The sequence below is a fragment of the Podarcis cretensis genome (genome assembly GCF_951804945.1).
Source record: "Podarcis cretensis genome assembly, chromosome: 3".
NCBI lineage: Eukaryota > Metazoa > Chordata > Lepidosauria > Squamata > Lacertidae > Podarcis > Podarcis cretensis.
The window spans coordinates 111502648-111518958 of record NC_137172.1 but is presented as its reverse complement, the minus strand read 5'-3'; the positions used below and the strand labels follow the sequence as shown (position 1 = coordinate 111518958).

Sequence of the window (16311 nt, the reverse complement as noted above, 5' to 3'; positions counted from 1 at the left end):
GTTCTATCCAGATAGTCTCTTTTTTTACTTTCTTCATCTTCTTGTTGTTGTCATATATTCCTTTCTTTGCGATCTCTGATAATATTCACAGGCAGGTTAAGAACAAACATCGTCTGCATGGGTTTTATGCACTCCACAAGACATATCTCATAGGGACAGCCGCCATTCCACTCCTCCTTCGAAAATTTATCTTCGGCCTGCCCTTTAGTTTTCCCAGGCTTGTAAAATATCTTCTAGAGGGCTCTGCCAGGTTAAAGATCAAATTCCAAACATCGTTCACTTTCAAATAGTCCTGGTTCTCCTCCCCCCGTCTTTCTTAAACAAGCCTGTCTTGCGAGACGCCATTTTAAAACTGCGTCATAAAATTTTTCCATTCTCCGATCTTTACCAATCCTCTCTTCATTCATCATTAATTCATCCCACACAGTTTTTAGATTCCTGCTTGTGTAGTAAAATACGGCGGTTCTTTTTTCTTTGGGGTGGAGAGTTATTTATGCTCATATAAGACAAAGAAAGAAAAGTTTTTTCCTCCACCCCACCTTCTTAGCTCCAGACATACCCATCTCTTAATGGCACTTCATCTCTTCGCCCGCCGCTCCAATCCCAGAGATCCATTAATCAGCAGTCTTATCTCCCAACCTTTGCTTGACGTATGTGCTTTAACATCTTCCAATTATATATTTCCAATTATATTTTCATGTTAAAGCAAACCAGCACGCGCAGATTGGAGACGGTGTCTGGGAAGAGCTGACCACACCGAGGGCTGAGCCAAGTGACCGGCGCACCCCCTTCTCTCGAATCTGGGGGTGCATTGTGGCCACCGCTGGCAAGGCAGTCCCCCCCCATATCCTTGGTGGGGGGGAAGACTGCATACTTCCCATAGCAGCCTCTTAATTACCTCGTGTGGGTCGGAGAGATGTTATTGTCGGCCATCTTCCAATGCGCCACCTGGTGGCCCCGGCACAGGAGTATTGCTTCTGAGGGAGTGGGGGGTGGGGTGGGTGTTCCTATCTCCATTTTGTGATCATTGCAAGCAGTGACACAACTCCTCAAGGCTTTGCAAGTTGTTACAAGGAACAGACATAAAACCCAGATGTTTTCTGAGGCAAGCAAGGGTTGTTCATCCATCCCTAATGGCTGGCTAGTGTTACATCTTATGAATAGCGACAGTTGACTAGCAAGGCACAGCTATTTCTTGAGGTATACAGTATTATTTCATATGCAGTGTGTTTCATGTGCAGTTTTCAATTCCTTTAGATCATGCACGTCTTCCAATGTGCATGTCTACACTGACAAAGCACTGCAAAAAAGGAAAAGGAAAAAGAAGTATTTCATAAAGCTAAAATCCAAACACATAAGATGTTGACCTTTTTTCAGTGTTGCCCAAAGTTGTTGAGGAAATTCACCAAAAATCACTTCTGACATAGGTTTTCCCGGACATAGCAGAGATTTCCGCCCAGACACTGTTTTCAACAGCCAGATACCAGCTATGTCTGGGAAATTCCGGACATATGGCAAACCTAGGTGTGGTCATGCATATTGCATTTCCAGGGGCTCCATCACGGTGTTCTGTTCTGTTGCATCAGAAGCGGTTTAGTCTTGCTGGCCACATGACCTGGAAAGCTGTCTGTGGACAAACACTGTCTTCCTCGACCTGAAGCGAGATGAACGCCACACCCCATAGTCGCCTTTGACTGAACTTAACTGTCCAGGGGTCCTCTACCTTTTACCTTTACAGATTGTTATAGGATTGAAACTGAGCTGGAAGTTGTCTCTGGCTGCCACAAGGGTTCCTGGGGCAAGGTAATAAGCTTTTCACCATTTGGACACCAAACACCATTTTGAATCAAGATGGCAGAGCAAAATATCAATTTGGTGTGACTTTGCCCATTTTTTTTACGTAAGTATGGCTGCCTCTTGAGATATTGTCACCAAACATGGCACAAAAGTTCCATTTATGTTTGTATGCGCCATTTTGAATTAAGCTGGTAGACCAAAATGTGACATTGGATTGACTTCACCTTATTTTGGCCACGACAGGTCCAAACTCACAACCCATTCAAAAATCTCAACAATTTTTGGTTTCTAAAAATATCCAGGCAGTGCTAGACACTCCCTGCTAATGTATAAATAAACCTTATATCACAGAAAATGTAATCCATCTTTTTATTCCTTTATTCCAAGGAAACTAAATGTAAGGACTCCTGAGATCTTTCAGTGCTCCAAGACTGGAATAGATGTTAATATGATTGAATCAAGATTATTTTTTACTCTGTGTTTTATGAGTACACATTGTGTGCATTGATGAAATCCCAGACACCAAATAATCTTAACACAGCCTTGTGACCATCTCATCAAAGTTGCTATTTGAGGTGTTTCATCAATGCACGCAAGGTGCTTCAGTAAAACACCCCACAGAGTTTGGGTGGAATCAAATCAAGGCTGCCTTTCCCCCAATCACATCAAGACTGCTCTTTTTCTTTCCTTCTTTTCTTTTCCTGCATATTATCAATGTGCACAGCATGTGCCTTGGCAATCTGGAGTGGGGAGAGATACAAATGAATGGAAAGGTGCAATCAAGTGTGCATGTGCTTTGCTTTTGGACATTCTCTTACTCATAGAAGAAGAGAAGCAGGGGCAGGATGGAACAGAGGAAGTTCATTTATTTATCCCTTTTATAAAGCTACTTCCCATATTCTCTTTGAGCCACTTCAGCACCTTATAAGCTCATAGAGAGAAAAGACAGATACCATCTTCCTAGGGCAATCCATGTTAATGCTAGGTCCTACTTTGCAGACTGTATACCCCACATTGGGTCTGCAATTGCTTCATTAAGTCATGCATGTGAATACAGTGGTACCTCGGGTTAAGAACTTAATTTATTCTGGATGTCCATTCTTAACCTGAAACTGTTCTTAACCTGAGGTACCACTTTAGTTAATGGGGCCTCCCGCCACCACTGCACCGCTGCCACACCACCACCGCGGCGCGATTTCTGTTCTCATCCTGAAGCACAGTTCTTAACCCAAGGTACTATTTCTGGGTTAGTGGAGTCTGTAACCTGAAGCATCTGTAACCCGAGGTACCACTGTACATGAGTGCAGTTGAATGATTTAACATACATAAGTTGCATGAGAGCAGCTGATTCCTAAATTACTCAACAATCAGAGCTACCCAAAGCAGTATAACCACTGATAACAAGTGGATATAGTCTTTGTCCAATAAAACTACCTCCCTGTAAAGGCTTAGGGTGCAGTTTGACTTGAGAGACAGAGGGTGAGGGATGTGGATCTTCCATATGCAAAGAATCAATTTAATTTTCTGTGGAGGAGTTCTGTGGAACTGCCAAAGCACATATATCTAAGGTTCACTTACAGCATGTGTTCAAAATTCACAAGATCTTTTCCAGATGATGCCTACAATAAAGATCATTTAAAACAATTAGCCCCTTACATTTTGGAGAGGAGGTTTATAAAGGACCAGTTCAGTCTTTTCAAACCCAGAAAGAAAGGCAGGTTATAAGAGCAAAATGAATCTTCATTCCCATCAGTGATTGAAATGGAACTATTTCAAGTTTTTACAGTGTTGATACTTAATGATATTAATTGCCCATTGAGGAACAGATTTCAGGACTGCCAATTAGAAGGTCGGTTCATGGTTTTCCTTCCTGCCTGGTCTTTTTCACAGGCCAGTATTCTCAACAACGTTGATATCAATTGCTTCTAAACTGTATGGCCCAAGATAAGACATAAATTATTCTTTCTCCCAAGTCTTATGGGCATGCACCTGCTCTCTGTGGACAGCACTGCAGTTTTGAGGTTTTGGGGGGATCCTAAATAGTAGCTGTGCTTTGCCTATCTCTTTCACACTCTACGAAAACAAGTGTAGAAAAGGCAAGTGCTCAGTAGCAGAAATGCTTGCCCTTACCCACTCTTTCAGCTGGCACTATTTGGGCAAAGTCAGATGAGGAAAGCTTGAATGGGTGGCTTCACGGGGTGACTGCAACCACTTACTATGGCTCAAAAGCAATATTTGATTAGAACAAAACAAACATTTTTGTTCTACATGGGCATCTGCTGGGAGAGGGCGTTTCCCCAACCCCCAAAAAGGGCCATAACCCACCGATTCCCAGGTTTCATGCAAAAACAGAAAATAAATGAATGGTACAGAAGACCCTAAAATAATGTGGCAGCAAGAATTTGGGTTTGAAACTGGAGGAACGGGAATGCCAGACAAGGTGGAAGAAACCATCTCAGCTAGAGACAAAGAGGCAACAGTTAAAATGCTACGTAAGTGCTACTAGCACCATGATGTTATCCTATATAAATTCTACACTATCACCATGCTGTTGCATGAGATACCAGCTGGTGGGTACTTGTAGAATTCTCTGGTGGGATTGTGGAAAAGTACAAAGGTTCTGGCTCTCTGTGTTTAAAGAGATTAGTGCAAGTCCAAATTGCAGTGGCTCATCTGACTTTGTCAAAACTGGCTCATCTAAACATCTTTGAAAAGAGTGATAAAGGATTATGTTGTAAAGTCTCAATTATCCATATGCTTACTGCAGCCAGAGCCACAATAGCCCCATTTTGGAAGGTTCTAGCTAGAGCAGATATTTCTTACTGGTTCACAAAAGTACAGGAATCAGCCCTACTAGGGGAAAAAATGGCATATAACCTGAGAGGCTCTAGAAGTCAAATAAGTAAGGACAAAATTATTTCTGTTTGGTATGATTTTATTTTTTACATCAGTGGTTTCCAACCAGTGTGCCGTGGCATGCCGCAAGCAACAGTAGCTGTGATGGCCTGGGATTCGGACTCAGATGCTGAACCTGAGGGATCCCAGGCTGCACAGGATTCCCTGCCTCCAGAACCAGCTGAGCCGGGGCTGGGGCATGAGCCTGAAGGGTCCTCACCTGTGCTGGGTCCTCAGGTGCAGGCATCAGCTGAGTCTGCTCTGGCTCTTGAGGTGATGGAGGACCATTGCCTGCAGGTGCTCCACTCTCAGCCCCGTCAGAGGAAGCTGGGGTTGCTTCTGGGTCCAGTAACCCTTTAGCCTCTCCTGACCTGCAGAGACTCAGGGCAGAGAGGCAGAGGGAACTAAGTTCCCACAGGAGGAGTGCTCACCTCCAGGCCAGGAGAGATGAGTCACCAGAGGATTGGGGCCACCCAATGCCTCGGGGCAGATAAAAGCCGGCCAACCCCAGCCCCAAGTTGCGGGAGCAACATTGTTGGTTGCTAGTTCCTGCCTGAACCCTGTCCAGCTTTCCTGCCTGAGCTCCTGAGCCACCCTGGCTCCCTGCTTGCAAGTCTGTTCCTGACTTCACCTGATTTCCTGTCCTGCACCCAGCTTCAGCTACTACAGACCGCCTCCATGTTGCACCTTTGACCATGGACCGGACTTCGACCTCACATCTCGGGTAGCCCACAGGACCAGCACAGTAGCCTCTTTCCCTCTTTCCTTCCCTCGCTCCTCTGATTCCCTCTTGCGTCTCTGCCTCCCAAAGGCTTGTGTGGCTGTTTGTTGCAGCAACCCTGGCTACAAGCTCCCCAGGTGAATAGTGCCTCTGGGGGCTGGCCAAGGGTGGTGGTTGCCAGGGGCTGAGGCAGCCTCATTTGTAAACATTGCCAATGGAGACCATGTTCACCATTATTACAGCCATATTATAAGAGAGGTAGTTGAGGCAGCATGGGTTACACACCTGCATTGCAAAGTAGCTCAATATTGTGACATCCCTTTTGATGGGGGAGTTAGAGAAAAGTGTGACAACCCTGAAGTATATCCCTGGCACAAGATCTGCAGGAGGTGAAGGGAGCAAGGGAAACAATTGAAGGTTTCAGGTATGGGTTGGAAAACACAATCTGAAAGTCAAGGCTACCTATAGTTGGCTATCCATTGAGAAAAAACAAAAGGGTAGACCTGAAACACAACTTTCTCAGAGGCCAGATCTATCCAGGCCTTGCTGCTTTCCAGTTGCCAGATCTGTTATTTGATGCTAGTTATGGTTGTTGATTTGGAATATTCACTCTCAGCCTTGGAAAAATCCCTGCAGATGCCCATTTCCTTGGGTTCCTCATTATTTAGCCCAGGATAGCTTAAGTACCAGGTGTACATCCAAAACTGATCACTGAGGTCACCCGGAGGAGCACTATTAGTGGTCTCTCATGGACTGGAAGCACACCTCAGGTCAATGAGAAGTCATGCTTTGGTGTTGTGGACCCAGCTCTGTGGATCTCCTACAATAAGTCAGACAAGCATTGTCCCTGCTGAGTTTCAAATGCCTAATTAAAACCATTTTTGCCTCTGGCCCCACCCACCACTAACATGCAGTCCCTGGACTGAAAAGGGTTCCTCTGTCCTGGTTTAAAGAAACCACTCACCTGGGAGTAAGCAACAATGCACTCAGTGGGCCGTCCTTCTGAGCTGATGTGTAGGATTGCACTGTCCAGCTCCCACGGTGCTGATGCCAACCCACCATTTCTGTGCCATTCAGCAAACTGCCCTTGCTCTGTCATCCCTGCCCCTTCCCTGCCCCCCGCTGCTCTTTTCCTGACCCCTTTGCTGCCACAGTACAGTTCTTACGACTGTCTTTATTTTCCCTATCTCAGAGACACCGAACTGGAGTTGTGCCATTTTGGAAATCCCCAACTCAGCCGTTCTCAGTGAGAACAAAATAGGCCAGAGGCTAGAGTTTCATTTGAATATAATATTTTTAATGCTCTTGGCGGACTTTGGGAAACCTCACTGAATCTCTTCCTGGCTCGAAACCCTTCCTACCATTTCCTGGTTCAGAAACCATTCCTTCCTACTCTTCCCACAATCAAGGAAGAATCTGCCACAGCTCATTTATGATGCTTTCCTAAATCTGATGTGACAAGATCAAGTTCCATTTGCAAGGGTCAGGGAGTGTAGTCATTAGCTATAGCTAAAGCAAAATCCCATCGTGCAATCACACAGTTTTGGCAGCAGCTTTGAGGAGTGAGTCTTAAGCCTCTGGAAATACGACGACATATACAGTAGGAAATTTCCAATTGCAAAGGAAATGGTAATGACTCGAGCAACGGTTAGTTCTCACACTTTTAAGGACAAGTAGCAGCAATGTGAATCATCAAAAATAAATTTGAAGTCTGTTTCATGGTTCTTGAGGGTCTGCAGGTGTGCCAAAGCATACATGTTCTTCATACTTTCCAGTATCGGCAAACCAGAGCCTCTCACTTGAGAAAAATATCCCCTATTCCAACAGCGTCTGAGGTCAATTCCCAGACTCCAAGTGATCTGCATTTGTAGGGGGCAGCTGTGCAACTCAATTTCAAAATTAGGGTAGAATAGAAGGATATCACAAGGCATTTACATCTAACCAATCAGGGGCAGCCCAGATGTTGTTAGCCTACAACTACCATCATCCCTGACTATGGGCTATGCTGACAGGGCCTGATGGGTGGTGTAGTCCAAGCACATGGCCTCTGTCTGTCACAGACAGGTATTGTGCTATCATTCATAAACAACCAAGGTAGTTCCCTGCCCTGAGGAGTTTATAATCTAAATGTCATGAGCCCAGCAGCACTGTTGTGACTGGGCTTGAGCTGGCAGGCTTGGATGGGGGGAGGAGGGGGAAGCAGATAGTGGACTGAATTGTGGGAACCTTGGTTGGGAGGTATCTTCTCATTCCATCCCTAGTCAGTTTAGAAGGGTGAGCAGGGATGCTGGCTCTCTCCTCCCACAACACTCCTGCAGAGTGGAGAGCCTCTTGGGAGGTCTTCAGCCAAGTGGGGAGGCTGAAGAGGAGGTGGCAGGAAATCAACAGGAGGGTGCAGTCTTGTTACCCAGATCTGTCAGTGGGAGCAAACCCACCTGCCTCAACCGAGTGCGTGCTTGCAATCTTGAGATTCCTGCAAGGCAAGAGAGTTTTAGCAAAGGAGTGCACCATGCATTCGGTGGGAGGGTTGGGGAAACTTGTTGGGATATCTTTGTTGCTTCCTTCCAGTTCTGAACTTCTTGCCTTGCTCCTTAACTCATGAGTCCTGAGGACTGTGTCTGCTATGGAACATGTACTGTTTGCTTGCCTAAATAAATATCTCTTTCCTATTTCCAAGTAAGAGCTTTTATCTGCGTGTATTGAGTGGGACACTAAAATTAAACTAAGAGACAGCAATTGAGCGGTGGGTGGAATACAGAGGCAAGGGTAATGAGATGCAGATTTCTCAGGTGAAGCAATGAAGCGTATGGTTTAAATTTAAGGGGAAACTATTGCAAGGTATTATACTGTTGGCATCTCAAACCAAACGCAGTGAACAAGATCTACAAAGTGAAAATAAAACAAGCTTGCTGCCAGGGAAATTTGCTCACAGCAAACCTATGTGGTGGGCATGTCTTGCCATGCAGACATGAGCAAGCTTAAGAAGGTGGTCCTTAGAATAATCAAGGTATACCAGTACATACCAATGCAACAGTACTTTTTTGGCCAAAAGTGCATGCCTCTTTCATATCAAACCGTCTAACTGCTGCCAAATTAAAAATAGCAAAAAAGGAGAAATTCATAAATACCTACATGTAAATTAATGGATTGGCAGAGTCCAACAATTGTCCAAATTAAGACAAAGGTTCAAGGGACGTAGCATAATGAAAACAGGTATTGTAGAACAATGTCCTTTATTCATTTTAGAAAGCAGAATCATAATATGGATGATCCATAAATAAACATAAACCTGAATTCCACTCACCATTTTTATATTCTATGATCTGGAATCTTTTAGATTGATGCTTTAAGATATGGTTTTTATACTGCAATGAACGGTGTGTGTGTGTGTGTGTGTGTGTGTGTGTGTGTGTTTTACTAGATTTCAAAGAGAACAACTACCAGACTTTTAGAAGGCATCTGAAGGCAGCCCTGTTTAGGGAAGCTTTTAATGTTTGATGTATTACAGTATGTTAATATTTTTTTGGAAGCCACCCAGAGTGGCTGGGGAAGCCCAGCCAGATGGGCGGGGTATAAATTATTATTATTATTATTATTATTATTATTATTATTATGTTGTTGTTGTTGTTGTTGTTGTTGTTGTTGTTGTTGTTGTTGTTCTTTTGCTATTTTTGTTGGGTATTGCTTCGGAAGCATTTCTTGGGAAGCAGTTTGTAAATCCTCAATTCATAGTCAGTTTTGTAAAATGCTTTTCTAACTGTAATACCTCTCTCTCTCTCTCTCTCTCTGTGTGTGTGTGTGTGTGTGTGTGTGTGTGTTTATGCACAGAAGAAAAAGTTGGGTTGCATCTATCATAACATTTATTTTTGGCCTTTGAATGAGAAGGTCTAATAGGCACCAAAAGTGCAACATTTGTTTCTGACCTAAATCCAGAATGGTTTCTCATTCATGTATATGCTTCTTTATCACACACATTGATGCTGCACTAACCTGAAATTACCCAAAACAGCTTGTAGATGCTCAAAAGGCGCAGGTTTTCCCACCTGAATTCCTACCTGGGAGAGGGCGGGAGCTCGGGGTAGCTGGTTTTCATTTCAGCGTGTCTCAAAGAGATCAGTTCCTGTGCTGAAAGACAAGCCCAAGACAATGTTTTACAGAGCAGAAGATATTGTGAGGGACCAATTATCACATAAGTGGTTCTCACGGCTTGGGTTGGCACTGTGTGCCAGGTTGCACATTAACCTCTTTCACTTCATTTTACCCAGTTTACTCAACATTCTCAAGTGGTTGCTTTGTCAATTGTTCCTCCTGCTGATGTTTCGACAGATGATAGCCCCTTGATGCCAGCTTAGCATTGCTAATAAGAAATAGGCCAGCACGAAACTTTAGACCGAGGAGGTGCTCTTGCAGAATGGAGCTGAGGTGGGTGGGGAGTGGGGGGGTTGATTCTGAATGATCATTACATTTTGCTAAACCAACCATCCCACTTTCGTTTCTTCCGCATACAAAGACAATACTCACTTTATCCTAGAAGAAAAGTACTACATGAGCAGATGTGTAGAAGTGTGTGTGTGGGGGGGTTCTTTTATGCTGCGCTGTATTCTCAGCACCTATTAATGAATACTGAATAATAATAATAATAATAATAATAATAATAATAATAATAATTTATTATTTATACCCCGCCCATCTTGCTGAGTTTCCCCAGCCACTCTGGGCGGCTCCCAATCAAGTGTTAAAAACAATACAGCATTAAATATTAAAAAAATCCCTAAACAGGGCTGCCTTCAGATGTCTTTTGAAAATAGGATAGCTGCTTATTTCCTTCACATCTGAAGGGAGGGTGTTCCACAGGGTGGGCACCACTACCGAGAAGGCCCTCTGTCTGGTTCCCTGTAACCTCACTTCTCGCAATGTGGGAACCACCAGAAGGCCCTCGGAGCTGGATCTCAGTGTCCGGGCTGAACGATGGGGGTGGAGACGCTCCTTCAGGTATACATGACCGAGGCCGTTTAGGGCTTTAAAGGTCAGCACAACACTTTGAAGGGCAGTTGTGGCAGCGGCGGTGCCAAGGGGATGTTAGCAGGATAGCCACAAGTATAACCATGGATGTATAACAGAGGGAATATTTGTGGTGTACAGTAGAAACTTGGTTTTTGAATGTAATCCATTCTGGAAGTCCATTTGACTTCCAAAACATTCAAAAACCGAGGATCAAAAAGCTGTCAGCAAGTTTAAGGGGGGGGGGGATGAAAAACATGTCTCATAAGCTGTTCAACTTCTGAGGCATGTTCAAAAATGGAAGCATTCACTTCCGGGTTTTCATCATTCAGCTTCCAAAACGTTCAGCAGCCAAGACATTTGAAAACCGAGGTTTGACTGTATTCCAAGACACAAGATACCAAGTAATTTCAGATAATGTTGGCAGTTCTGTAACCAAGGCAAACCAAGTTTGTATGCGTCTCTTTCAGCTAGGGATGAGGGGGAAAGTTTGATTCAGTTTGCGTTAAGTAGGTGAACCTACTTACTTCACACGTTCTGAAACAATGTATGAACTGAAACACAGCAATCCATCTAAAGTTGCACATTCCTGAATTTTGCAAGGCAGTTTCCCCGCCAAGTAATGTGTACAAAAATACATATACTAGGGTGAAGTACGCATCTTAGTGAAAATAACAAATGTACAATCCTGGGCAAAATTGCTGTGCAAATAAATATGCATATTAGGGAAAACAGCAAATAAATGTGTACATTAGGGTAAAGCAAGTCTAGAGTGGGAGACTAGGGCGATGTCTGCTGTTTCTAGGAGTTCTTCTCATTGTAAGGTTTTTCTGAGTGAGCTGTGAATTTGTCTGGACACTGGGTGAGAACCCAGAGGCTGTGAGGGAGGGTGTGTTAGAAGGAAAATAAACTGATCTTGATTTTTATATATTAACAACTTTGCATTAATGTAACATTTTTATATGTAACTCTGTATTTTTGCAATAGTTTGTCTGTTGTTCCTTAAGTTTTTTTGTACATCTCCTAGAGATATTTTTTAAAATATATTCAGCGCTATAGAGATAAATCAATCAATTTACACTAAAATGCCAGTTTCTGAAGGACTTTTAAAAATGCAAATTGATGTGCAAGTTTGGAGAACTGAACTTAAAATTGGAAAAATGAGAACCTAAAAGTAACCAAAATTGGCAGATTAACCCATCTCTCCTCTCCCTCTCTGTCTCTCTCTGTCATCACACAAACATCTTTACAGAGAAGTCCCTACAGAGTCAACCCCCACTTCAAATCTAGAACAAGATTATAGCCTAACAATTCTGATCTACAGATACACTGCAGAGCTACCTTAAGAAATGTGGTCAAACATACTGAAACTGTCTTAACTTCCCTCCAAGTCCCTTTCGATAATTCCACCTGTCCAGAAACCACCACGTCCTTCCCCCTTTTTGGTAGTAATTTCTTCCTGATCCTTAATACTTCATTGACTGTCACTTTCATTGAAATAAAGTAGAACAGTAGACTATGACATAAGCATTCACGGACTAGAGACGGTGTCATCAGGTTTCAATGTTTGCGTCCTCTTAAAATAATAGGCATCCTCGTTCTCAACAGATCCAATGCATTGCTGGCAAGATTTCATTACATTTCCTTCCCTGGCATTTCCACAAGGTGATCTTAGGGACTCAAATATCTCTTGTGGGTGAGCTCATGTCAAATCCATAGGAGGGAAGAAGGTGTACAATTCATACAGACTTTGGATTTCCCCACTTCTGTGTAGTGTTATATATAATCAGCCAATTGCACATTTAGTCTGCTTTTCTCTCATACTAGAGATTACTTAGCAATAACAACCTTCACACAGGGCTTTTCCTGGGATTAATGACAGTCTGGGGGTCATCATCTCCTCCCAGTTAGTTATTAATCCTCAGGAAACACTTGGTGCCTTGATCGTTATTGCTTAATTAGCATTGAGAATGTGTGTGTGCTGGAGGGGAGCTGTGTTAGGTTTCTTTTCATGTGCCTTGTGAACGGCGGTGGAAGGGCTTTCTCTCATTAATTTGTTTTTGGGGGGTCGAGGTGGGAGAAGCAAGCCTTGTGGGCCTTGAAATTCAGTACAAGGTTAAACCTATTTAAACAGTCTGAATTCCCTGTGAAAGCCCAGCTAAAGCCCAGCATCTGCAGTGTATCAGGAAATGCATTTCCCCAGCTTTAACGGGGTAAAATTTTTTTTTAAAAAAAAAATCAAACGTTGTTGTCAACAGGTCAGGGCAAGCAAGAGACAGTGATTGGGAGCAGAAACTGGTCCCCAAAGGGGGCCTTAGGGAACAAGGGAAACCTTCAGGGGCAAGCAGAATAACAAGGCCTTCCCCTCCAACAGCCGAGTTTACAAGCCACGTCAAAAATAATTGTACATCAGGAAAGTTTGTGTGTCTTTGTGTGTGATTCTCCCCCCGCCCCGACTTCCTCGGTGTTCCAGGAAATGCAGAGGATTTGAAAATAATAAGGCAGAAATCCCCCTCCCCCAAAGGAAAAAAAAACACATTTAGAAATGAATTGGTTCAACTAAATTCATGCATTAATCGCAGATGTTGAGCGTAAAATGGTAACTGGATTTTAATTGGTGTTGCCGCTGCCTTGGGAAGTGCTAAGTGCCCTGTAATTCAAGCAATGGACTTAAAATGTATTTCCAGACAAGGAAGAAGGCACTTTTTGGGTTTTGAGTTGTGGTGAAACATAAACACCTTCAAAATAACATCTCTAGTAGGGAACGAAGATATATTAAATTGATATTTTATTAGCTTTCATGATCTCCCCCTTTCTCCCAAACAGAAGAAACCCAGAGCTGCACCCTTCTCCGTCGCTAGTGAAGCCAAAACATAATGATCAGGGAACCATGGTAGGCATTCTCATCAATGAATTAAACTGCAAAAAGCAAAAGAAGCCTATCAAAATTGTTGTGCTTGTTAAATGGAGAGCAAAAGTGTCCTTCAAAAAGAAACCACCTGCATGTTCCCTTGGGATATGCCTTCAGCAAAGTTGGTGCAAAGCCTGTAGCTATTGCAGGCAGAGCCCTGCTCCTTAGCTCATCTCTCAGCAACAATTGTGAAGTGGGGGGAGCCATCTCTCTTACAGCCCTACAAAGGAAGCTGAATCAGATCACTGGTTCATCCAGCTCAGCATCACCTACAGCAATTGACAGTGCATTTCTGAAATTTCAGAGAGGAAGTCCTTCCCAGTCCTACCTGAAGATGACAAGGATTAAACTAGGTGCCTACTACTGAGCCTCAGCCCTTTCACATTGTAGCTTTGCGATTGTAGCATACTATGCACTATGCACAATATGGACACGGGTGGCGCTGTGGGTTAAACCGCAGAGCCTAGGACTTGCCGATCAGAAGGTTGGCGGTTCGAATCCCTGTGATGGGGTGAGCTCCTGTTGTTCGGTCCCTGCTAATGCCAACCTAGCAGTTCGAAAGCACGTCAAAGTGCAAGTAGATAAATAGGTACCACTCCGGCGGGAAGGTAAACGGCGTTTCCGTGCTCTGCTCTGGTTCGCCAGAAGCGGCTTAGTCACGCTGGCCACATGACCCGGAAGCTCTAAGCTGGCTCCCTTGGCCAATAAAGTGAGATGAGCGCCGCAACCCCAGAGTCGGCCACGACTGGACCTAATGGTCAGGGGTCCCTTTACCTTTACCTTTTTATGCACAATATACAGCAGCTTTCCCCAACATGGTGCCTTCCAAACATTTTGGAGTCTAAACCTCATGAGTCCCAGGCAGCATGGCCAGTGATGACTAATGATGGGAGTTTTAATCCAAAACATCTGCAGCATGCCATTTTTGGGGTAGCTTGTATGCAGCATCTACAGAATCCTTCTACAGAATATATTATGCATGTTGTTGTTTAGTCGTTTAGTCGTGTTTGACTCTTCGTGACCCCATGGACCAGAGCATGCCAAGCACTTCTGTCTTCCACTGCCTCCCGCAGTTTGGTCAAACTCATGCTGGTAGCTTCGAGAACACTATCCAACCATCTCATCCTCTGTCGTCCCCTTCTCCTTGTGCCCTCCATCTTTCCCAACATCAGGGTCTTTTCCAGGGAGTCTTCTCTTCTCATGAGTTGGCCAAAGTATTGGAGCCTCAGCTTCAGGATCTGTCCTTCCAGTGAGCACTCAGGGCTGATTTCCTTCAGAATGGATAGGTTTGATCTTCTTGCAGTCCATGGGACTCTCAAGAGTCTCCTCCAGCACCATAATTTAAAAGCATCAATTATTCGGTGGTCAGCCTTCTTTATGGTCCAGCTCTCACTTCCATACATCACTACTGGGAAAACCATAGCTTTAACTATACAGACCTTTGTTGGCAAGGTGATCCCCTCCATGGATCACTGCCTTGCCATGGCAAAGGGGCTTGAATAACTCAGAGAAGCTATGAGCTATGCCGTGCAGGGCCACCCAAGATGGACAGGTCATAGTGGAGAGTTTTGACCAAACGTGATCCACCTGGAGCAGGAACCGGCAAGCCACTCCATTATCCCTGCCAAGAAAACTCCATGGACAAAGACAACAGGCATATTATGCATAGAAAACAGAATATATTATACCTAGAGAACAGATATAAGTCAATGCCTTTGATCTGCGTAACTGACAGAGGCCACCATGTGCAGCTTTTCTTGGCATGGAATTTAAATTTCTTTGATGCAAACATTTGTGGTATGCATGTGTGCACATGTGTAGGTATTATTGACTTCTTCTTTCCCACTACTCACTGTCATCTGACCTTTCTGTCCTACATTCTTCTTCTTAGGACAAAAAGGAGCTATGTGCCGAATCAGACTTGCCACCAAATCCCTACAAAGAAGCAAAGTGAGAAAATTTGGAGCAAAGTGTGTGACTTGCATTTCTCCCAAAGGTTCCTTCTTAAAATCACTTCTATCCCATTCTCTAAATCTGGCAACAATAACAAAACCCTTCCCCCAAAAAGAATAACCACAGTTAAAAAATGGCTACAAGATTTCGGGGGGGGGGGAGTGTGAGTGAGTTATGAGCAATTGAGCTCCCCTATGATGTACTTTACAATGCACTGCTACTTTATAGAGAACTGCTGACATTACTACTCAGTTCCAAATATGTTCTCTAACTAAGAAGGGACAGGGAGTGAAGGACTAAGTGAGTGGCTTAAGGTAGTGATTGTGTTGTCCAAGAGGGAAGACTTCCAGATCTACTTTGGTTTTTGATAGAACTCCAAGAACCATGAACTGGAGCGAGATGCAGAAGAAACACACTTAAGAATTAAGAATTCTGACACCAGAAATCTTTATTTTATGTGTACACCAGAACTGAATGGAACTCGCAATCTTTCAACTCAGTAATCTACTCCTGGTAACCCACACAACTTTCTTCATTTCTGCTATTGGCAAAGGGAGTTATTTTGTTGATGAGAGCCAGTAGATCCCAATCTGTTCCTGTGGACCTGTAGCTCAGTGGTACAACACTGCTTCACAACCATATGCTGACATCTCCGTCACTGAAGAATTGGAGAGGTACTTCCTTCTTGAGGAAATGATGCTCAAGATGATGGAACAATCGGAATGGAGGAGAAATTTGAATTGATTTGCATTTAAAGGCAAACTTATCTAACATACTTTCCAAAACAAGACAAAAACAGATGCTGGTCTATGATCATGATAAACGGATTGATTGAACGGATGCACAGCTAACCTTTAAAAATTGCATCTTTCTGAATTTTGCAATGAAGTTTTCCAGCCAAATAATGTGTAGCAGAATACATATAGTAGGATAAAAATTGATAAAGAAAAGCATATATTAGAAAAGCATCTATTTGTGTTAAGGGGAATGACTTTGCAATTGCTTTTGCAAAAATGTGAATGTTAGGAATAAA

The 16311-nt window shown here is 43.5% G+C and overlaps 1 long non-coding RNA gene across 2 annotated transcripts; it reads right to left on the bottom strand.

Annotated features, from left to right (window-relative positions):
* Positions 1 to 1096: 1096 nt before the first annotated feature.
* LOC307213698 lies at positions 1097 to 5554 on the bottom strand. 2 transcript variants are annotated; one of them, XR_013837649.1, is made up of 3 exons: positions 5380 to 5554; positions 3376 to 3416; positions 1097 to 1300 (listed from the first exon to the last, which is right to left on the bottom strand). It is a non-coding gene; the product is annotated as an uncharacterized lncRNA (long non-coding RNA). The 2 variants fall into 2 exon arrangements; XR_013837650.1 differs by having other exon boundaries at positions 5410 to 5554.
* Positions 5555 to 16311: the final 10757 nt, after the last annotated feature.